The 23,932-nt window shown below is 45.9% G+C and overlaps 1 long non-coding RNA gene across 1 annotated transcript in view; it reads left to right on the top strand.

Moving 5' to 3' along the window:
• LOC112556612 overlaps positions 1-23,932 on the top strand; it is a 148,026-nt gene that overhangs the window by 90,292 nt on the left and 33,802 nt on the right. Inside the window, exon 4 of the long non-coding RNA XR_003097787.1 lies at positions 5,832-5,864. This is a non-coding gene — a long non-coding RNA (uncharacterized LOC112556612). The remainder of the gene's footprint in view (positions 1-5,831; positions 5,865-23,932) is intronic.

The raw sequence follows: 23,932 nt of genomic DNA, 5'->3' as shown, positions 1-23,932 counted from the left end.
AAGTGTCCCAAACACTCGCCCCTCAAGTCGCGGCGGGGTTGAAAAAACAAGGGGTGGGGTGTAGAGAATGGGGTAAGCAAGGCTGGCACGGTCGCGGGGTGGAGGGGGAAGATGGAGGGAGAATCGCGGTGCCAGATGGGAAGAATTGTGTCGTCATAGACAAAAGGGGGCATCGCAAGAGCGGATAACTAGGTATTGCTTTACGGCAAGATACGCACCCTAGTCAGGGCCACGGGATAAGGGGCGGGTCACCCTTAAAGGTTACCAATGGCGGGCTTGTACCCAAGAGTGCATGTCTCCTCCCAGGAATTGAGGAGAAGGGGGGTGGCACACTTGCTGTTGTCGAATCCCTCAGCTGCAACGCGTATCTGTGATTATTCCGTGCGCTCGTGCGCGGGTGATGTGGTCGGTGTGGACTGTTCACCTGTATGGCTGGATCTGAGCTGAGGTTGGGGTAGGGGAACTGGGTTACCGTGATGCGAGAAAATGTAAGAAAATTTCGTTTTGTGAGATGACAATCAGACGACTGTGTTAAGTTTATGTGTCCAGGTGTGCTTCACTTTGTGACGAAGTACGTCCAGGTGTTTCTGCTCCTTGACGCGATGTGTCCACAGGTGACGCGAGACGCTCAGTGCAGCATAGTCACGTGACATAACATGCCAGTGACCGAATTCATATCCTAACACGTGACAATGGCCAAAGTGGAGAGAAAATGCTCTAATAATAAAGAACACCCTGCTCTTCCCAGTTCGCTTTTCTATGCGAGAAACGATCGCCGCCTTAATTGAAATCCCGTGTAGAGAACCTTTCACCACATCTTTACTCGTTCGAACGGGTGGCATTTTGTCTCACCCTCCTTCTCCTCCGTCTCTCTCTCTCTCTTTCTTACACTTATTAGCACATTCTGTCATCCATGAAGAAAAGTCTATTTTTGGTGGCTTCTGTTTTGCCTGCGTGCACTCAACTCATTCTCCATGTATTATTGTAGAGCTGTTTTGCCGATCCAGCAAATGCATTTCTATTTTGCTCCCTCCTTCCTGCCGCGCCCTGGTCCACCTTTATCAGCATGGCTCCAAGGGTGGGTAGGGTCGGGTGGGGGGGAGCAGTGCCACCCGAAGCTGCCCAGGCCGTCCTCCAGGGAGCTACTCTGGAATCACAGCGCATGCGCAGAGGCGCTACATCCTTCTGTGATCACATCTCCGGAACACTGTAGCTGCTGCCGCAGCCTCTGACCTTTGTGCACGTGACACGCAGTTCGGGAGGGACCTTGAATTAGTTCGGCTGGGAGGTCTGGCGTGGGTTGAAAACATACGAAACGTTTCAGCCTGCTGCGACCTCCGACCTCGGGGAGGTTCTTCGACGGCTGAATCTTGGTGTCAGAGCCCCTTGTGGGAATTTTGGTTACGAAACACCCAGTGGGGGAGAATCGACAAGAGGGAAGTGGTGTTCAGACACGCGGAGGTTTAAATGGCGGTGTGCAACGGCCACATAAATCATTCTTTCACATATTAGAATGGGGGAAAAAAACTAGCTTCAACTTTGACCTCAGATAATAATAGTACTCATTTCCATACCTTGTAAACAAAATTTCCTGAGTTGGAGATTTTTAAAGGAGTCAGCCACTTCAGCTTTTGTTGTTCTTTGGTTATTTTATCCCGATGACGGATTTATTTGATGGTAAACGAATATTTCCATCGCTGCGAGCGAGAAATGACGATAATGACATCAATGAAGATAATGGATAGCAGCCCAGATGACAATGCTCGGATGTGTTGCTCTGATCCGATTTGCAAATTTCTGCTAATGTTGATTTTTGTTGTTTTGTCCTGAAATTTATATGTCTAAGAAAGAGAGAAACAAGACAGACACAAGGCTGGGAGTGGAGAGTATGGCAAAGAGAGAGATAAAGAGAGAGGGAGAGCTTCCTCCACAAGGAGTTATGCTTTATTACATTTTTCCTGCAAAATTCCTCTTACACGAAAAATCAAAGACGCAAAATCAACGAAACAGCCATTTTGGTCTTCTTCGTTTGATTAATATGATGGAATATTTCGTCCTCAGCGACATGTTGTGGGAGAGAGAGAGAAAAAAAAATAAAGATTTTGTCGAGAGTTCGCCGAGGTGTAGTAGTCAAAGAGGGTCGTGTGTCCATTCTAACATTGCATAACAAACAAGGATAACAGCGCACACATAACGGCGGCCATTTTAGGAAGGCAGAAGCGACCGATGGACCCACGGCTAGCGCTCGCCGCGAGCAGCGTTCCGCAGACGTCGGGCGGTTGAGCTCGCGTGCACTGCGGGGCCCCCGCCATGCCGGCACGTGCTTCGTATTAAGAGTTACCTTTCCTGAGCCGCTCTTCAGTTTCCTTTAGCAATGTCTGCTGACAGCGGTGGCCCACAAGCCCCACATTGTTTGTCATGGCATTTAGGCCATGATGGAGCTGCCAGAAGCTACAACCTCCACGAAACGGCTTCATCTCGGATGTTTTCCTGTCAACCGAAAGACAGACAGTAGCAGTTTGAAAGTGTAGTCAACGGTCAAGCGTTGGTTCTGGACAGTCTTGGGCGATAGGTGACGTGGCAGACAACATTGATGGCAGTGGTTACGGTGTTTTCAGGTCGTTTTTGTCGCATGTGGTGTAGAAGTATATGCCAAGGTGCATTCTACAGGCTTTACTGTGCGATCGCGTTGCCACAAACAATAGAAGCTAGGGTGATCTGCCCGGGACAAGGACGAAGGAAGAGAATTTGTGTCGGGAACAATAAGCAGATTCCTAACTAACACATGTCGTTACTGCATATTAGCAAGTGAAAAATAAAATAAACAAATAAAAGGGAGACATGAAAGTAAGAGTCACCTTCTGTAACGCACCTGCAATTTTACCTTTGGTTTACCTTGTGTGGACTAATGTTCTTGGCATCAACAAGAGATAGCTGCATTTTATTTTTAGAGGTGTAACAAACAAACAAGAAGTACTGTGATGATTTTATGTAGAGTAAGGATGCTACTGTAACTTTTTTATTTGTTAGTCGTTGGCGTAGCACAGAAGAGAGAGGTCTTACATATTATACTAACTGGTATACGAACATACATACTGCAAAGTACCACATCATCTGTAAACACCTAACTTTTTTTTAAAATAAAAGATGTGTTTCAAACTTTCAAACATAGCAGATTGAGGGTTGTTGTGGATTGAACAAGGTGTTTAGAAATGTTCACTTTCTGTCTCACCTTAGAAGATAATTTCATCTCCTGTCTTCGTGGATGACATGTTGGCAAAATAAAACCGTCATCGAGCGCCACGTCATGTACAACGCCGAGGTTAATCGTCAAGGCGACGGAATGTTGACAGTTATTTGTCGTATATTGAGTGCAGGGACCTTGGGCTCCCTGGTGCATTGTCATCAAACAAGCTTTACGACACGGAATCATGACAGGGTTGTCATCTGCTCTTGATGGGTTTTGCTTTTCATCAATAGCGGAAGGAGTGATCGAGATGTAGGTGCTTGCACACAGCTGTGTTCCAAATTGTCACGTGTTCGAGCTGGGAACTTGAGATTGTTGACCCTCGTGTAAGGTTCAACAACAAAGTGAATTTCAATGGGCAATAAGTTCTTGTAGAGGATTCAAGCTTTATTTCATGAAATTTAAATAAAAATAATAATACTATATTTATTTTCGCGTTTCATAGTCATCATGATGTGGCTTTATGGTCCAGATACTAGGCTGTGGGCTTTTGGCAGAGGTGGTCATACAATCGAAGTCCTGTCCTACTCCTCAACTTTTGTTGTTCTTTAAAGCCATACATATGATAAGAAGCTTAGAAACCTTCAACCCTTCAGCTCGCAACACGCACTTTACCTGTAAAAATATTAAAGTGGGGATAAAAGGTTAAACAGAAGATTCATTTTCACCCATTAATCTGTGTCTGCCAGCAAAGATGACCAACTCTCTCTTATTCCGGAGTTGTCTACATTTTTATTACTACCGACTGAATAAACAACAAAACCTTGTTTAGCAGTCAATGGTCCACCTAGAATAGTTTGCATCCCTTGATAACACATCCCGTTAACATAGAAACGAATATTATTCCCAACTAGCTATTGTGGTTAATTGAAACACCAGACCCACAAGGCCAGTCCTACACAATGCGAAATATTATTCCCACATAGCTTTTGTGGTGAATAGAGATATTATTCCCAAGTAATCTCTCTCCTCATATTTTGTAACGTCCACCGCGCTCGATGGATGGCTTGAACAAGAAAAATCTTGTGTTCAGCTGTCAGTTCATGTGTAAACATTGATCGACTGGTTGTCGAGCTCTGTCGCCGTGTGATGGCTTGATAAGCTCATTGTGTCGCCTGGCACGTGTGGCTGGCGGCGAGGTCTGTGTTTCTTATGGTGTGGACAACTTTGGTCACCGAAAATCATCGCCGAGAACCTGGCGAGAGAGTGTTTCTGAGGTGAAAACATTTGCCTATTAGCGGCTGTGTGATTGGATGGCGTCCTTGACAACGCTTGACAACCCTTGTCGTGCACGGAAGGGGTGGAGACCCTTAGCAACTGTCTGTCATCGTCACTTTCTCCTCCACCTATTTCCCCCCTTTTTCTGTCTTTCCGCTTCCATTCTCTTTCCTCCTGTGGGAACGGCAATAGAATTGTGACATGTCATATTCCTCCCCGAGGTTGTGGAGGCGGCTCAATTCCCGTTTATCTTATCTCCGCACGCCCCGCGGTGAAATCCGCCAAATACTCGGCGCTGCCAGCACGAGGCGGTGTAATTGTTGGTCATTTTCTCGTCACGCCAATCATCCAGCGCGCGGTATTAGGCAGCCAATCGCGTTAGGAGGTTGACAGACGCTAGCGGCCACGTGATTAGCTCACAACTGCGTTTGTGAAGGTGATGTTGTGGCGGTCCGAGCGCCTGTCGCCGGCCAGCCAGTGACCGTCCTGTGTTCTGACAGCTACATTTGCCAGCTTGGGAGGGACCTCTGCCCGGGGGCATGGGGGGAGAGGCCCGTGAGCGTAAGTGGTTGAATACTTTTGTGAGAATTAAGCGGTCTTCGGTTCGCATCTTGGCTCGGGACACTCGTCACATGTGACCATCGGAGGTTTTTTTCCGGGTACTTCAGCTTCACAACCCCCTCTTCCCAGGTTCTGTCCATCACCCCTCTATTCTTATACGGCAAAATTTCCTCTGGGTGGAAAAACGTTTTGGTCTAACCAACCGGAGACCTCTGAACAATAATAATAAATAGATAAATGCAAAATTTGTAAAGCTCATACTCACACTCCTAAGAAGCATGCTCTTAGCAAGAACGAAACATGGACAGCATACGAGCAAATAGGAGATGGACGGGGAGGGATAGTTTGCTTTTGCAACGCTCGAAGCCCCTACATCGGTAACGAGGGGTCATGCTTCATAGGTTCTCGATAGCTACAAAGATAAAGCAAAAATCTACATTTACTTACCCACATTCCCAATTAATTGGCATGTCTTTCCCATCCACTCAAATTGATGGCAAATTCATAAACACAAAGCTTGATATCATGTTGATGATGTAACTGAGTCAAGCAGTATTCATATTAAACATATACATGTAACTATGATTTAATAACATTTTGTCTATTAACAGTACTTCTGGAAAGTTCATTAAAAATTCATTAGATAATCATCATCAATGTAGGCTGTCTCTTCGCCGTGTATATCCTGTTGTACATAACAATAATGTCGATGTTATTGCATTGTGCTTACAGTTAATGAGGACATGTTTATGTTTGTATCTTGATGAATTTTCGCTGACCAGATGTCTTTTTGTCCATTTTGCAGATCGCTGTATTGCTGCTTTCTTCCGTCGACCAGGTAAGCAGTTTCTGGATTTTATAAAAGTAAAACTTCGTTTTGGTCAAATGGATGGGGTGGGGAGTGTATGAGCGTGTGCGTGTGCGTGTGCGAGGGTCGTCAGTGTTCCAATTCCTCCTGAGGCTATAACAGAACAATGCGCAGAAAAGTAGTTCTCTCCAAACCTCGGACCATTTGATGTCGAGAGTTGATGGAGGGCTTTGCTTGTACTCGCTGGTCCGCCACTGGCTTCAAAAGCTGGAGGTCGCCACGGTTTGTCAGTCACCTGTGGCGATCACTTTTATCTCCTCCTCGCATCGACTGGCCGCGTGTCGGGGGGTGGGGGGGTTGGGGGAACTGTCGAGTTGCGTGACAAACGGGAATTGAGTAACACTTCATTAGATGTGTTGTCATCCATCATCACCTCCTGCGTGTACCGTTTGTATGTGTTGTTATGTGTGTTATGTAACAGTGTGTATGTGATGTTATGTGTGTTATGTAACCAGTTCACACAGTTTCTTAGTCGAGTGACACGAAGTTGGGAAAAAGCACATACCTTCAGGTCTTCATACCTTTGAACGGATATGTTTTCATCTTTCATCTTCTGACAAAAAAGTTGTAACCGACGGAAACGTCCATCTGTAACCTTATTTGGGATTTCCCAACTGTACAGATTTGCCTGTGATTGGGTCATTTAATTTTGATTAATTTTAATCTGAAAAAAAGAAGTTTCGATCGAGTCAAAATAATACTCTTCTCAGCCGACATTTAAAAAAAAAATTCCGTCCGTTTAAAAAAGTTTTATCTCGGAGATGCTTACGGAAAATTGTACAACTCCCCTTCCCTCCGAAAAACCCCAGGCAAACAGAGAAACACAAAACCCCCTTTTATATGCGAGATATTTTATCTTTTTATTTTTATTTTGTGATGAACAGAGAACTCTTGTATAAATATATTTTAATCGTGTTAGTGGGGATTCGTTGTTCTTCAAGATTAGGTGTAATAGGAGGAAAGAACGATCACTGTAGTTTCATGTTCATCTTTTCCCTTCCTTTCATTTTTTCTCTTTTTATGAATATTTCTCTTGCATCGAGCCGTAAATCAAAGAACAACACAAACGGAAGTCGGTTACTTGCTGTAACTGTCATCACCTTTTATAGTTGATGGAAGGTGTACACTTATATCCCCTCTCTCTCTATATATATATATCTGATATTTCAGTATGTAAACTTACATCCTATTTCACATTCGCTTTCTGAGCTTCAGAAAATCGGTTTCGAAATGAAAATAAACGATGTATCTCCAAGGCTAGAGATGGGTTGGCTACCGCCAAATTGATTGCTCTTCAAATATTTCCAAATATTTTTAATTTAAAACATTATACAGACACAGATGTTTACGATTTTGTTAAATTAAATCCATTCATCGGTACAGACTTCATTCACAACCAATGCCCATTAACGAATGTGCTTAAGTGCACGGTTTACTTAAAATTCTTAAGAGTTGTTCAAGTTGAATTTGAATTGTAATTAGTTATTTATCATTTGTTCAAGATGTCTGCAAACGGAAATGAACTGTTACACGTAGAGCATAGCTATTCACATTCACACTTCTATTGCTGAATGTTCCTCCTCTAGGATGTGGAGGAGGCTGGCAGCCAATGACGACTGATGCCCGAGGTCTGACGAGAGTAAAGCACCGAGTGCACATCACGAGCAGGGCGTCCTGATATTCGTGCGCGCGTGCATGCATGTGTGTGTGCGCATGCTCCTGGGTCACGTTTTGTTTGGCAGAAATACTGCTTTTCGCATGATTTTGGGTAGTGGGGTAAACAATCTCTCTCATGTTATGTTTCTGTCTTTCTCGCATGAAGTCAAGCACGCGCGCAAACACACAGACATTCTCGGTGCACTAAAAATCCTTTCGCTTTTTGAGGGATTTTTTTTTCTCTGTCCAGAGTTTGCTTATGATGTTCATGCCGGTATCCATCTGTGTACTGAGAGGCCAACGCACGGGGCTCTCCCAGGCGAGCCATCTGTCTGATTGGCTATTCATGCGAATTGCTGTCGCAGACGAGAAGGTCGGGGTCTTCTCAGTGGATGCCCGAACTATCAAACAGTTTAGTCATGTGATCGCTGGGTGGCAGATGCCAACAATCTTATGCTTGTTTTCACATCGTAAAAGTTGTCTTCTTCTTCTTCTTGCATTTCGCGATCTGGCTCTAGCATCGACTTTTTTCTCGTCCCTTTCTTTTTTCTGTCGGGAGTCGCGTGGAAGATTCCAGCAGCGTGAACGGCGGTGTGTAAACATATTTTGATGTGTTTGCATGTTGATATTTGTCAACAAGCTGTAGCGAAATTAGAAAGACAGCGCGGGTTAGTTGTACGTGGGAAGAAGTAAGTTTAGTGAGAGAATTGGTGAGGACAGCGTTGACGACAAACATCATAGTTGTTGGCTAACATCACTGGTGTAGTTAGTGTGGTTGGTGATGTCACTGACGTAGTTAGTGTAGTTTGTAGCATCATTGGTGTAGTTAGTGTAGTTTGTAACATCATTAGAGTAGTTATGATTATTGATGTGTTCGCTACGATCTGTGCCGTTGTTAAGTGTTTCTTGGGATCTGTGGCGTTGTTAGACTGTTTCTTGGGATCAGTGACGTTGTTAGACTGTTTCTTGAGATCAGTGACGTTGTTAGACTGTTTCTTGAGATCAGTGACGTTGTTAGACTGTTTCTTGGGATCAGTGACGTTGTTAGACTGTTTCTTGGGATCAGTGACGTTGTTAGAATGTTTCTTGAGATCAGTGACGTTAGCGTGTTCCTAGGGGTCAGTGACGTTGTTAGAGTGTTCCTAGGGGTCAGTGACGTTGTTAGAGTGTTTCTTGAGATCAGTGACGTTGTTAGACTGTTTCTTGGGATCAGTGACGTTGTTAGACTGTTTCTTGAGATCAGTGACGTTGTTAGACTGTTTCTTGAGATCAGTGACGTTGTTAGACTGTTTCTTGGGATCAGTGACGTTGTTAGACTGTTTCTTGGGATCAGTGACGTTGTTAGAATGTTTCTTGAGATCAGTGACGTTGTTAGCGTGTTCCTAGGGGTCAGTGACGTTGTTAGAGTGTTCCTAGGGGTCAGTGACGTTGTTAGAGTGTTCCTTGGGGTCAGTGACGTTGTTAGAGTGTTTCTTGTGATCAGGGACGTTGTTAGAGTGTTTCTTGTGATCAGGGACGTTGTTAGAGTGTTCCCTAGTAACACTGATGCTGTTAGAGTGTTCGCCGGGATCATTGCCGCTGTTTGAGTGTTTGCTAGGATCAGTATCATTATTATTCGCTTGGGTCAGTACACTATCAGGATAGTTTGGTTAGGATGGGTGACGTTTTCGAAGAGTGTGTGTGTTTGTGTGTTTTCTGGTTTGTCTGTCAGTCAGATTGCCTCGCCTTCGTTTTTCAAAGCGCCCACTCTGTTTATTCAATGAAACGTTTTATCAAGCAGAACTCATAAGCCAGAAATAAAAAAACAAGTTGGAGGTAAGACTTGTCTCGTTAAGCAGCGGCGTCCGAGGACGTTACCTCGCCACATGTAACAGCTTGTCGGTACAGTGTGCCAACAGCAAGCACGAGATGGAGGGGCTACCTTCGCTGCGTGGGTGCAACTCTCAACACCAGAATTCCAGGCCGCTCTTGTGCTCAAGTCCCTCGCACCACTTTCCAGCATTCATCACCGACGGGGCTGGGTTTTTTCCTCCCGTCTTCCAGCCAAAAAAAAGAAGCTGCCCGCACCTGCAGCATATGAAGGGAACACAAAACACGAGCGCAAAAGAAAACCAAACAACTGCATGCCGGTGCACAGAAATCTGGCGGTTTACCTGGGAAAATATGAGGTAAGACCGAGCCGGGTCGTGAAAGGTTCATCCCGATGACGTCAAGAGAAGGGACCCGGTGACGTCAGAGACGAGCAGTACAGTTATGTCTACCTTTTACCTCCCCTTCGTTCTTTAACTCAAAAAATGGGTCCAGGGTTCTTGGTAGAGAGAGAGAAAAAAAGAATCTACCGGAAGGAAGATTAGCGACGAGAGTTATTGTTCTTGACGCCTTCGTCGTCATCGTTGTATATTCTGGCGTCACAAACGCGCAAAGAGGTGAGGTGGAACGGGTAGGGTGTTTGAACTAAAGTTTTTCAATATTTCACTGCTGAGTAGCGCGCCTTGGCTTTCCTATTGACGTCACTGCAAGGTGCATCATTGGCCAGTAAGCATTTTTAGTCGCGTGGAAAGACGATTTACCCGTATCCGTTTTTCTTACATCCGTTTGAGGTTTGAGATCCTTAAATTACGAGTTTGTTTTTTTCGATGACAAGCTGCCTTGCATGTTAGAAGATGAGAAAAGGACTAACGGTGAAAACATTTTACGGCCTCTTACCTTGCGGGTGGGGAGGAATCGGGAATGGTGGAGTGATGGATTGAGAAAATGAGAAATAGAATCTTTCAATGTCAGTACAGAAAATTGTTTTTCAATGCGCACAATGTACTGAAAACATAATTTTTGTTGGGAATGTGTGTGTGTGGCTTTAGATGTTCTGCAAATAATGCACGTGCACGACAGGTCACACAGCGCGGAGTATGAATGATAGAACAAAGTGTGAGTAACCACCCACTTTACAGTTTGCGTGTGACTCATGAAACTGTTACAACATTTCCCCTTAAATCACAGACAAACTGCTATAACTCCGGTAGGAAACCAGGTAGCGAAGTTTCTTCGACAAACTAGCCCCTGACTATGAGCCTCTAAGGAGGTGAAGTTACCTAACCGACCGGCGCAGCGAATATTTTCTTTAAACGGTTTTTCTTTTCATTAAACAGGTGTTTGGGGATCAGAGGGTAACGCATGGAACTTACAATTAAAACGAGAAACAGTTTTTTTAAAAATAGCAAGAGCTGCAAGAAGCTACAGAAATTGTATCTCAAAGACATTCTGAACAAATAACTTTTTTATCAATTATTGCTTATCCAAAATATTAATTTGCTTATTTTCTTTCAGGTGCGAATCGTAGCGGTTAATTAATTAACGGATAAGTTTTGGAGGCTGAAATTTACAGGATAGGTTTATATCGCCTGTATCTACCGATATTTACAAAAAATGCAAACCGTTCAGGTTGGTCTTTAATACTGGGGTTTGAGTCTCCGGGGTTAGCTACTTTACCAACCGCGGGTAGTATTATGGACTGGATGACCATGTTTCCAGTGTGCTCAGGTCATTCCAACGACAAAAGAAAAACTTACAAAAAAATAAATAAATAAACACACAAAACAACAAAAAGGAAGTGAAGTCATCGATTGCAGTTATCATTACAAAAGGATGGATAAAAGTCAAAAAAGCAGTAATAGTGGAATGAGTGAGAGTGGTCGCACGACGTGAGAGGAATCTCGACGCGCGTGCACGCCACCTGACGGACGCCGACGCTCGGTGGGCGACAAGAAGAAGGTTTCGGTTGCAAAGTGACTTTGCCAGCGCCGGCTTTGATGTCAGGAGGTTTTTGTGCCAGCTCGCCGTGCGTCCTCCCAGGATCAATTATATCACCGTGATTGTGCAAAGATGCCCTGGGAGGCGAGGGAAGGGATGGAGAGAGATGGGGAAAGGGGGGGGAGAATGAGGTGAAGGGTAGCGCTGTTTAGGCAAGGGAGGAAACTGCGTTTGCTTTTGCAGGAATCAATTTGTTTTTGTCTTCTCTTGCTGCGGCTCGACACGATATCCACGGTATCTTGACTTCTGGCACTCGGCGTTCAGGCTGTGATCAATTAAGGAGGACGCGCGTGCGTGGTTACACCTGCGCCTTTACAGAGTTCTTGAGGGGATGGCGGGGGGCTGTGCACGCGCGTGTGGGGGGCGTGAATGTGATTGTGAATGTGTGAGTGTGTGCGCGCCAAAGCGTGTATATATGCGTGCGATAGTGTGTATGTGTGTGTTTGCTTGCTTGCCTGCAAATATGCGTGCATGTGTATGAAGACTGTATGTATGTGCGTGCAAAAAATTTTCTGAATTACTCTGAGAGAGAACACTAGTTTACAAACCAGATTGATGACTTATTAGCAAAACCGTTTCTTTGAAAGTCACGTGATTGACAGCTGTACAGATGTTGGTGTTTTACATCAGTTCATAGTCTTCTCCTGCGTACACCGCCTCCCATCTTAGAGGAGGATTAAGGACCCTCGTCACTAACAGTCCCTGTTTCAGGATAAAAGTCGGTCTCAGGTGACCTTTTTATAGTCTTTGATGCATGGCCTTAATGTGGGTAATCACAGATAGCATCAAAGACACCAATTACACCAAAGTAGTTTTTTTTTCATAAGCTTTTTTTATGTCCGAAGATTTTTTCCTGCCTGAGAGAGCGTCTTTTTTGTAATGACTGAAGAACAGGTTCGCTTTTGTCCTCTTTGACGAAAGAAGCTTTTGAAGGCCATTGCCACCACCCAGCCCCAGCTTTGTCATCTTCGTAAACATCTGCTTGGTGCTTCCTGTGGGTGCGCAGGTATTAGCGATGCTAAACTATATGGCAAGGGGGTAGCGGAGAGAGAGAGAGGAGGAGGAGGGTTTTGCAGAATATTGATCATTACTTCGACTTAATTACTGCTGGATAGACAGAGAAGTAATTACTGCTGGATAGACACGATGTACGGAAAGCCCCATCTCACATCCGCAAAGAGAGAGAGGTTCTAGTTATTTGCCCTAATGATGTCTCGCTAATGAGTGGCTAAGCAACTGCTCGACGGATTGACTGCATGTCAAGCAGAAAATTTCGATAGTTCAAGGCAACCTAGACACAAGTCCCCTCGTCTGTGACCCTCGGACACTTTTACTCATCCTTATATCGTGAGTACTCAGGGTAGAGGGTGTGAGCGGGTATGTATTGTAATCAACAGCTTTAAACACGACAATTAGAGAATATTTTCTGTAAAGGGATAAGGGCTAGAGTAAACAGGTCAAAAGTTCACCTAGCAGCAGTGAGAGGAGGAATCGAGGAGTGACAGGGGGAGATGATTTCTGCAGATTTGGGTGAGGTTTGTTTGAAATGTGAGTTTTATGACGTCTTAGTTATATTTCTAATAATATCTAATATTAATAATCGTCGTAGATTTATATTTCTGTTCAGGTTGTTTTGTTGTCTGTGTTCATCATTCATTCACATTTCTTATGTCAAACTCCCAGGTTAAATTTTGTTGTACTCTACCTTTCGTAAATCCCGTGAAACTCAACCAGAAGAAATACGGGGATTTCACTGCCCCTCCTCCCTCCTTTAATCAACACTTCCCCTTCCCGCCATCTTTGCTGCAATGAAGGACAGTGCGATGGAGGCGACTCCGTAACGTGTGGTCACGTGACGTGCGGCCGATTAAAAACAAAATGTCGCGCAACTGTCGTGCATGGAGCCAACGTTATCGGTTGTCGTTAGCAACGTATCAGGGTGGGGTTTGGAGGAAGGGGTAGGCAGCAAAATTGGTGGAGGAAAGTGGAGGATAATTGCTTGGTAACAACAGCAGTGTAACAAACGTATTTCTGCTGCAGACAGGTGTCTGCACGGGTCCGTCATGGGACAAAATGTCATCTTCGTGTCTAGGGGAACAACTTTGTAACATCCCCATCTCCGTCCTTGTAGCTGAAGTCGCAGTTTGCTGAGAGGTTGGCGATAGTTAGTCGAAACCCTCCCTCAATCAGTTTTCTCTCCGTTCGCCCTCGTCGCTCTCTCTCTCCCACCCCTCCTCATCCTTTACCCTCCCCCCGCTCTTACAGGGGTCTTGGCTGGCAACAGCTCCAGCAGCCAACCAACCCCTAGCCCCAGCCTGCGGAGGGATGGGGTGAGGGAGATGGACAGGGGGAGGCAAGTTGGGGGATGGATGGGGTGGAGGACTGGCTGTGACGGCGTCTCGCCCCGCTGGAGCTTGCCGGCAGCACGCGCGGCGTCTGTAGTCTTGTACTCCGGCGCACGTGTGCTCACGTGCAGTGTTGGGGAGAAGAGTCTGTGGCAACAGGTTCTAGCAGTGCGTTGACCGAGGCTGCTGCTGCTGCTGCTGTTGCCGTTGTTGCTGCAAGTGTCGAGAGCCTGACACCCAACGGGAGTGTGTGTACCCTGCACGCCACTTCGCGTCTTGTACCTACCCGATTACCCCTTGACCCCAACTTTCTTGCAGTCTGTCGGTCTCTCCGAACGGACGCCTGGCGGAGGTAGAAGGGGGTCTGCTGCCTGCGGTCAGTTTTGTTCCAAGGTGTCAGCATCCTTGCTCACCTGTCGGTGTTCTCACGGCTTCTCTGGTCCTGTCATCCGTGACTGCAGCCAAGACGAAGGCGTGGACACAGGTGTTCGGACAATCAGGTAAGGGGTACCTCTCTCTAGTCTCTGCCTCGTGGACTCTGTATGCGCATGCGTGGTGTGTTCTTTGGTTTCTGTCGGCATTTATTCGTTCAAAATAATAACTATTTTTTTTAATGTTTCTCTTTCTCAAACGTTTCTGAAATGATCGGTGAAGTCGAGGAATGTCAGGAAAGTTGCGGAGGACAAGCAGCGGGTACACGGGTGCGCCTTTGTCCAGTTCCTTGTTCATCTGTCTGCAAGGACAACATCGTGTGAATCGATGACGGGGAGGGTTCTGGCCACTCCCTCTCCCCTCGTCCATTCCATTCAGTCTTACTTTGTGCCTGGAGGTAGCCTCGGGCATTGTGTCGGTCCCTTCGGTTACAGACTAATTATTTTTCTTGTCACAAACAGACAGCTGACCTATCTGTCCAACAGCCCGTCCTACGCAGCACGTGCATTCTTCACGTGCGTGTGTGGCCAAGTCATCACGACCATGCTGGCAGTGTGTGTGTGTGTGGAGCCGTGAAAGAGGTCGGTATGATCTCAATGATTGAAGTCCAGCTTGAACTCGTTTCACCTCAAAGTCAGCTCGACAGTAGACATTATCTGCTCTTGATTCGATCTCGTGTACAGGATGAGTCCCGTTAACCCCTCGTTTCCTTGTCTCGTGCGCCAGAAGCGACAAACGATCTGGTCGGAGTTCGGATATGCGTTTAGGGTGTTAATCCTGTTAACCCCCAAAATCCCTGTACATCAGATAAGGTATTAAAAGGGAGTGCATTTTCTCCTCATTAAAAAAAAAACTAGGTACACAGGTTACAACTAAAACAATATTCATCAAACTTCGAACTAGGATGTAAGGTTTTCACGACAATGCAGCCTTCCCATCACACCCCTCTCCTACACGAACACGCTTCACCACTTATACAACTTTTACAACATTTATACAGTTATAAAATAGTGCTATAAATTTACTGTAAATTCTCTTCCAAGTCGCCCGGCAAACCCGTTGGCTGAGACCAAGCAAAGTCGAGTTTTCTTATCGTCGACGACTTTTTGTTTCGATCCCCGTCACTCTGGCAGACGCATTAGGTTTATTAGAGTTATCTACCGTGGTGTGGCCCAATGGCCCACTGACCTTTGTGGCCAAGCGAGAGTCTGCGAGAAGTGTCTTTGCTGAAGATTTGTTTGCTGCCTTTTTCTACCCGACTGTTCTCAGGGCGGACAACACCTGGAAACATCACACGGAGCAGCTTAAGATGTTAACGAAATTAATATTTGACAACGTCCCCAGAGGTGAAAGACACAAGTTGTAGATTGTACCTGATCATCTGATCACTGGCCAAGGATGGAAGGAGGACAGAAAGTTTTATTGGTATTACAGTCATCATCACAACAAAAAATCGCGCGCATGCGTGTGTGTGAGAGTGAGAGAGAAACTCACGCATGCTAGATACTATTTAAAATTATATATATAGTTTAAAAAAATTTTAAATACTATTGGGGGAGAGAATGAAACGAAGAAAGGGGATTTCCTAGACATCATTACGAGATGAGCTTGATTTCAACTCGCAATCACTCACACACAAACATATAGGTGCATGATACTTATGTACTTATACTTATTTAAGTAGTTTTATAAATACTCGTGAAAACAATTACTAGTTGAGAGAGAAAGAGTAAGACAGATGTCCTGAAAGAAGTACTAACCAGTCCTTATATTTCCTTCAGACAAAAAGCTTCCTCTCAAGTAGAGTGGATTTACACTCAAACACTCGATCACAACAACGGAAGATGGAGAGAAGATGTGACTGGGTATACTCTCTTTTTTTGTTCTGTCTGTCCGTAAACAAAAGGTTTTTAAAGAGCCGCGAGGTCTCCTTTATAAAATAACCAAAAAATAAATAAAATCTCTCCGGTAGTCTCAGCTTTCGAGCTTTTGAACAGTTGTTCTTGAGCACAGAAAAAATTCCTTGTCCTTGGCCGTTAGTGTCAGTAAAGCGGGATCCGTTAAACTGCTTTGAATACAAAGAACGGATTTTTTACAAAAGTTTTTGTCATTTGAAAGTTTACGCTTTTCATGTCTTAAGAAGTCTTGTCTCTTGTCAGGGTAAAATTTTTAATTTTGTTCCACTCGGAACCCTGTTTTTATCACTTTTTGTTTCCTTTTTCCCTAGTTCATGATTTCCTCAGGATTTTATGGTAAGAAGAAATAGTAAAATACATTTTAGCTGAGATAAAACTCTTTATATTCTGTAAAAAGTTGCATAAGAATGTGGCTGACTCGCAGAATGAATAGATAGCACAGTTTGTCATCGTACTGCTAATATTTTCTGATATGTTGCTAAAGTGTCGGGCTGTGATGTTAGCATTTGTCATTGTTATACTAAGTTTGTGTGCTAAGATGTGCGCGTGAGATGTGTGTGATGGCGAGTGGAAGTTCATGTTCCTCAGATTTTTCTCCAAACCGAAGTATTTGTTGTTAAACTTGATGAAATGCCATTCCCTTGCTTCACAGCTCCATGCAAAGCATGTTTGATACGAGTGCGCCCATCATATTATCGTCTGCTACATATCAGCTCTCGTGTAATTGACGACCTTTCACCCTGAGACCTTTCACAGAAAATTCATTCACTCTCCATTCTATGTCTCTGTGTGTGTGTGTGCGCGCGCGTGTTGGAGTGAGAAAGAGGGACCAAGCGGCACCAGAGACTTTATCATCTTTGGCGACACTCCTGCTGTGAATCCCTCCCCCTTAATGAAGATAATGAGTTACTTCTCTTGCCACTGACTTGCATCAACTGTTTTAGTGCGAGCGAACTGTAGCAGCTGTCACGTGACGGGTGGGGTCGCGTGCCATTTAGGCGCGTGCGCCACACGGGACCCCAGTCAAGGGAAGGAATGTGTGAGGGACTGATGTACACCCCATGATGTAAAGGTTGGGGGGACTACAGTCCTTAGGCCAAGGTTGGGTTTCACAGAGAATGAATGATACGAGAACCACCGATGCTTGAGGCTTCAGAGTCTAGGAAGGCTTCGTAACACGTGGTTGGTGCATTTAACTGAAGAGGAGAAGGATGCCGGTTCGAAACCAACTTGGGCCTGTGGCTGGAATTTTTCTTTCTTCCCTGTCCTCCTTTAACCAGCAGAAACAGGTGCCTGATTTATCAGGAACGTAACAGCGGCAGTGGGAAGAGGGTTTAGCTACGCCTAGATACGGTGGACCACTCACATTCACTGTCCCAGCCTTGACACCTGACTCGCTACTCTAAGGAGTTCGAACACTGATCTTCATCGTTAGAAAGTTAGACACAAATCTCAAATCGCCGGAAGAGACTGTTTCCCAGTGCAGAACGAAATAAGACGACGAAAGGAGAAAGGGAATATGCGTGGGTAGCAGTGTCTGTGTACTGTGACCTTTGTCATGGCCGTAGCCATGCCATTTAGAGATACCCGGAAAGCCCTTGTTCTGACGCAAATTTCTGCCAAGGGCTAGCACATAAAGTCGAGTTTATATTCTTGTTTGAGCTGCACTGAAAGTTTCCGAGACATCGACCAAAATTGTTCACAAATGTCAAGTTTCTTTTTCTGGGTTCGATGAATGTTAAGCGACTAGGAGGATTTCAACGGAGGATAAATAAACCCATATCCTCTGATTGCGAAGAACTAACCCCCACGACCTCTCCACCCACCACGGCGTTCACAGTTGAAGCGTTCAGTCGCAGGTGTCGATCCATTTGAGGCCATACATCAAACCATACATCAGGTTTGTCCACCTTTGGCTCCGTACATCACCTGACTGAAATCTGCCAGTCACCCTCCTCTCTCTCCCCTCACCCCAGGTAAAGTCAAGACTGCCACCCTGATTTACCGACAGGATGGCTCAGGAACTTGCTGCCAACATGCCTGCCTTCCTTGGCCGCCCACGTTCTCTTGGCCTGAGGTCAAAGGCAATCAGAAGTGCACCTGTCCGCACAACGGACCCAGGACTGCTCGCCCCTCACCTGCGCAATACGTTTCTGTGTCAGGGCGCGCGTGCTCGCACTCGGAAATGAGCCGTCAGGTATGACCGGGGCCCTGATTACAGTTAGGAACCCAGGCCTGCTTGGCATTTTGCACCCACCTTTCAGCAGTCAGCTGCTTGCAGTGCGCGTGAATAGAATTATTTCTTCTTATTTAGTTTACGCACCAGCTGGCGGGGACCGAGACCTTGCCGCCGGAAGCGATTACATTTTTTTTTCTTGATGATGAAGGGTGAGGTCTGGCAACAGTCTGTCTTCTTCTTTGCGTTCCAAGGATCATGCCTCTCAGATTTCTAGTTTTGTTGTTGTTGTTGTTGTTGTTCTTGTTGTTAATATGAAGTGGACTCATATAGCATATTGATTTTTGTGTAAAAGTTTCCAGTGTGTGTGTGTGTTTCGAGGAGAGAGAGAGCTTAAGCTGTGTCAGGTTCGATTTTTTCATTAATAAAGTATTGGACACCACTGGCGCTGTCAACCATGGCTATAAACAAGACGTTGCCGGCGACTATAGCCAGGACGTAAACATCACGTTGACAATGACTATAGCCAGGACGTAAACATCACGTTGACAATGACTACAGCCAGGACGTAAACATCACGTTGACAATGACTATAGCCAGGACGTAAACATCACGTTGACAATGACTACAGCCAGGACGTAAACATCACGTTGACAATGACTATAGCCAGGACGTAAACATCACGTTGACAATGACTACAGCCAGGACGTAAACATCACGTTGACAATGACTACAGTCAGGACGTAAACATCACGTTGACAATGACTACAGCCACGACGTAAACATCACGTTGACAATGACTACAGCCAGGACGTAAACATCACGTTGCCGGCCATTCGCAGGCGGCATTACGCTTGCTTTCATGACGAGAAGATGAATGAACAGTTCCAGAATGTATCGGTCTGTGGCTGAGTCTCGACGCGCCATGCCGAACTGACTGACCCCCAACCCCCTCACTCACCCCCCCCCCCTGCTGCACCCTACGACTGGAGCAGACGTGTCGAACGCTGCTGTGCACAGGTGAAAACGGTAGCGGGATGTGGGAGGCGTGGAGGTTGTGGGGGGAGGTGGAAAAAAAGATGCTGATGGATGAGGTGCCGGTTGATGACGCCTGTTAGAATAAGCAAGACGAAGCATCAGATGATCTCTGATCCACGAGCAGATGCATCATCAAAGTCAGTCGCGACTTGGTGATAAACACGTATTAATTAAATTAATAAATTTGTGATAACTGATGACTTTTTTCTTAATAGTCGGATGACTTTTTTCAACCGATGAACTCCAACCCAGTAAAAGTAGTTTGCAGGGTCACGGGTCAGGGGTCAGGTGCATCTATCCTGTAAAGTTGCCGAGGGTCGTTTGACTGGACTGTAATGTAACGGGGAACAGCAAAATTTGTGGACGCTAGAGTCACGTGTCTCTTTTTAAATTAAAAAAATATTTTCAGATTGATTAGCAATGCCACAATATGATGAACACCGCATCTAAGAAACAATCGCCATTGAAGCTTTCCGTTATCGTCTAGCTCCAAGAAACTTTGGCAACTTTCGGTGACTAAGATAACGAGTCAAGCAACCATCTTTTTTTTCTCCCCCGACGACTTTTGGCCGTTGGATCGCGTGCCGAGTCCAAATCGTGCAGTCAAAGCGAGGCTTGGTCAACCCTCAATAAAGTGGCCGCTCAAGGCAGATGCCTACAAGATCCTATTTCTAATTGCTGGGATCGATGGTGGCGGCGCTGTTTGCCATGCTTGTCATCTTGTTTTGCTTGCTGTCTAGACCAGTGGATGTCAGGGGTGCGTTTCATCAGCTTTGTCGTCAAAAGGTTTGTACTCATTGTCTACACCAGGTTCAGAGAGAGGCAGGTCTTGTTGTCAAAGACAGGTTGAAAAGAGCGATTTTGTTTCACTTTGTCGCTAGGGATTCGTTTCTCGGAAGTACACCCCGTCTTCAAAGTCTCTCAAGATGAATATTTTTCGTAAAATTGAGTGGAGTATGAGTGCACTGTGAATTTTTCACTAGCAACACAAGATGCAAGCAGCATAGCCAAGCAACATTTCTCTAATGTCTGCCTTCCCACGATATGTTTCTCAAAGAGATCCTATCATTACCTGTTCTTTGATAAAAAAAAATATTTTTATTACCATGTCAGAAGACAATAAGAAAGCATGTGAACACATTTGTCGGGATTATTTCTTTAAAGGTTCTATGTTTATTCACACTGGAACACTCTTGCGGAATACCTACGCACGCACTACTTTTTATGGGCGGCAAGGTGGGGCAAGGATGGGAGGAGTAGAGTAGGGTGGGGACACGTCCACGTCGTTTCAGTTTCCGGGCATTACACAGTGTAGTTGTTCCGGACATTACTGGGTGTAAGTGTTTTCTGGGAGTCTCCAGTAGGTACAATCGACCAACCGACAGACCGACGAAACTTCCTGTCGCCTGGCGACAAATGCCGAGCCTGGCGCCCTCTGGTGCCACTAACCCGCCGTTGTCGCCATCTTTATGATTCTGGCGAGATGGTCAGCGCCACTTTCAAGCACCGGCAGACAAGGGGAGACCATGGTGGACGCCATTGGTTTCTGAGGCGAAGCCAAGTGGGATCGTTGATGTTTCTGAAACTTTTGCAAACTTGCTTCTCTAATGGACTAGACGCAGGTCACGTGAGTTTGAAAATCCCAGCGGGAGACCAATCAGGACCGCTTTCATTTGCTGATCTGCTGGACGTTCATCGAATCCTACAAATAAAAGATTTTTCTTTTAATTTTTTAAAAATGAATTTCTTTTGAAAACTAAATGTATTTAACTATGTAATCCGATATACGTTAATTGGATTAACTGTAAGCATGCGCACACTACATCGTGTTTCATGCTGATTGTATATTCCATATTGCAGGGGCCGTTTTGGGCACGATTCCATATTTCAGGGTGCCGTCCATAGTAGGATTCCTTGTTTCATGTTGCCATCTCGGGCAGGAGTCCATATTTCATGTTACCATCTCAGGGGGAGGCAAGAATGTAAAATGTCCGCGACTTGTGTCTGCTCAGCCTCAGGCGCCGAACTGACAGAATCTGTCGAAGGGAGAGACCGCTGGAAATGTTGATAAAATTACCCAGACGCTTCGTCTTATTCCCAGGAACAAATCAGATAATAAACAGGAGGAAGAGAAATCATAAACATCAGGAAGTGACATCATAAACCCGCTGAGAGCGCGCAAACATATGTCTGCAGCTCTACGCCTCCATTCTCACCTGTTCACCCACAAGGGCCTGCACTCTCAGACTATTCTAAATGAGGGTCCTTGTGTACATTCATGGGTTGCCATCAGTAACCACAACCCGGGGTGGTCCGGTAGTAGGGTAGCTAAACACCCGCCTGTCGCAGGTACAGGTAAGGTAATTGCACACCTGTGTTTGTCGGCACGTCACCGGTGGTTACTGGGGTAACCACAGATTGTCTTTTACCTTTATCGCTCGTTTTTATTTATTCAGAGCAATTGTTATAAGAACTCGTGGCGGGAGCGATTCAGGGCTGCTGCCATGATCCGAAGTTGGAAAGGTCTTGCGTCCTTACATTTACACAATGCAGCGTGTGGACCAATCGCTGTACGACTTTCTTCCTACGACGCATGCGTGGTGCTGCGTAGTGATGACTTGTGTTCATCATGGAGGAACTTCTTTGGTCGAAACTTAGTTTCAGTTGCCATACAGACTAGAAGGTGGACAAGCAGGTGTTGGGACACTTGGGTTCGAACTGAGAGGCTCGGGTGGATAGCGCAGCCAACCTCCCAAAGTCAACCCGATGGTGGGAATGACCTTTGACTTTATACAAACCAGAAGACGACTGTCCTCATTCATCTTGTTGTTATGGTTTGATGATGATCTGCACAAAAAGGGAAAGAGAGAAGACTTTAGGGTCACTAACTTTACAAATAATGATAAAATAAACTTTCTGTGACACGTACAGTACACACATGTTTCCCAAACAACAGGTTCGATGGAAAGCTCAAAAGGTGGACGAGGGAAGGTGGGGATGGGGCAGAGGAAGTCAGCCTTATCATCTGTTCCATCGATTACGAGAGATTCTCCGTCGGTCACCTTAAAGAAGCAGCGTGTAAATTTAGCAAACGCCCGTCGAAAATTTTGCAGTCGATTAGTCCGTTAACGACGGCGGCAAGACGCATTATCGCCCGAGACCTGTCGACCCGCGAAGAACCCGGACACCGGAATCGATAGAGCTGCACGAGGTTCATCACTCGCTGTCAGACTTGAGGACCTGACAACTGTCGTTAGCCGTTAACTTTCTAACATCTTGCTGTCGCTAACCACTTCCCCAACCCCCCTGTCTTCCACGGCCATCGAAAGTCTCATCATTCCCATGTCCATCCACCCATCACCCTCACCCCTCCTCGTCCACGTGACTACATGAAATCATACTCCTTGTGTGATAACAAGACCCTGCAGGTCGACAGGAGACAAAGAAGAAGACAAGAAGAAGTCCACAATGATAGAGGGACGAGGAAAGGGGGGAGTGTGAAGGATACGGGGTTTGCGGGAGGGTGGCAGCAAGAGAGCAAGCGAGGGTGAGTCGGGGGGAAGTCAGCTGGGAGGACGTTTGGCATTTTCTTGTGAAGTCGGTACGGAGGATGTGGAGGTCGTTACGGAGCCGGAGGATCGGACCCGGCGTGCTCTGCGAGATGACCTCGTGACCTGGGGGAGTGTTCTCCAACCTTCTCCTTTCTCCTCCTCCGCTCGTCGTGCAGGCGCTACCTTCAATGGCGGGTGCAACACCAAGATGGCGTCCGTCATCTGACGCTACCTCAGCCTGAAGTTGCGGGTCTCCCTCCCCTCTACCACAATATTTGTGTCGTGCGACTACCTTTCCCTCTACCCCCAGGTACAATTGTGTGGTTTTTGTTGTGGACTTTTATTACTGCTCGTGTTTCTCTGCTAAACTATTCCACCCCTCTGAAAAGTGTTAAACGTTTCTCTGTTGTTCACTGTCATCACAGTCCCTCCCCTCCTCATCTCTCCAAGCCGTACAGCTTCACACGCCCCTGATTTATACGGCTTTTATTTGGTTACACGATCGTTCCCAGTATTGCTTGCTTGCCTCCCTTGATTGTCAGACCAAACTCTTTGGAGAAAGGAGATAGAATGTGGGGTCAGCAGGAGGAGAGTGTCCGTGATGTCGCCAGGACATGCCATGCTGCAGTTACGTCCCCACTAACTTCATCGGCGTCCTCTCAGGTCTGTGATTGGATCCAGGGTGGCAATGAAAACACAGCAGTCATCTCCCCTTAGAAACCTCCAAGTTCTGTGGAAAGAAGCGGTAGTGGGTAGATAACTGACAGTTGCTTTCCACCGGTGTTGTCAGCGCGCTTGGGAATATGGATGAAGAACCTGGACTCGGAAAGACAGAATGGAAAAGTCTGTGTATGATTTTTTTTTCTTCTACCAGGCTGTTGATGAAAATGGCGATAAAGATTCTTCGGACGAAGGGATTCTGGGGATAGGGGTGGATGGTGATGTGAGAAGAGAAGATAGGCGTTGATTGACGAAGTCCTTGTGGGGTAGGGGGAGTAAGACGGGGGGAAGCTGCTGTGTGAAATCGCTCTGTCCGCTGTAACTAATGGTCAAAGCATTGATTTACGGGAGGGAGCGGGTCCGGGCAGAAAGTAGCTGCCAGTGCCTGAGCGGGTTC

Source organism: Pomacea canaliculata, linkage group LG2, assembly GCF_003073045.1.
Source record: "Pomacea canaliculata isolate SZHN2017 linkage group LG2, ASM307304v1, whole genome shotgun sequence".
Lineage (NCBI taxonomy): Eukaryota > Metazoa > Mollusca > Gastropoda > Architaenioglossa > Ampullariidae > Pomacea > Pomacea canaliculata.
Note: the sequence above shows the minus strand (reverse complement) of the source record. Positions and strands in the feature narration are given on the sequence as shown.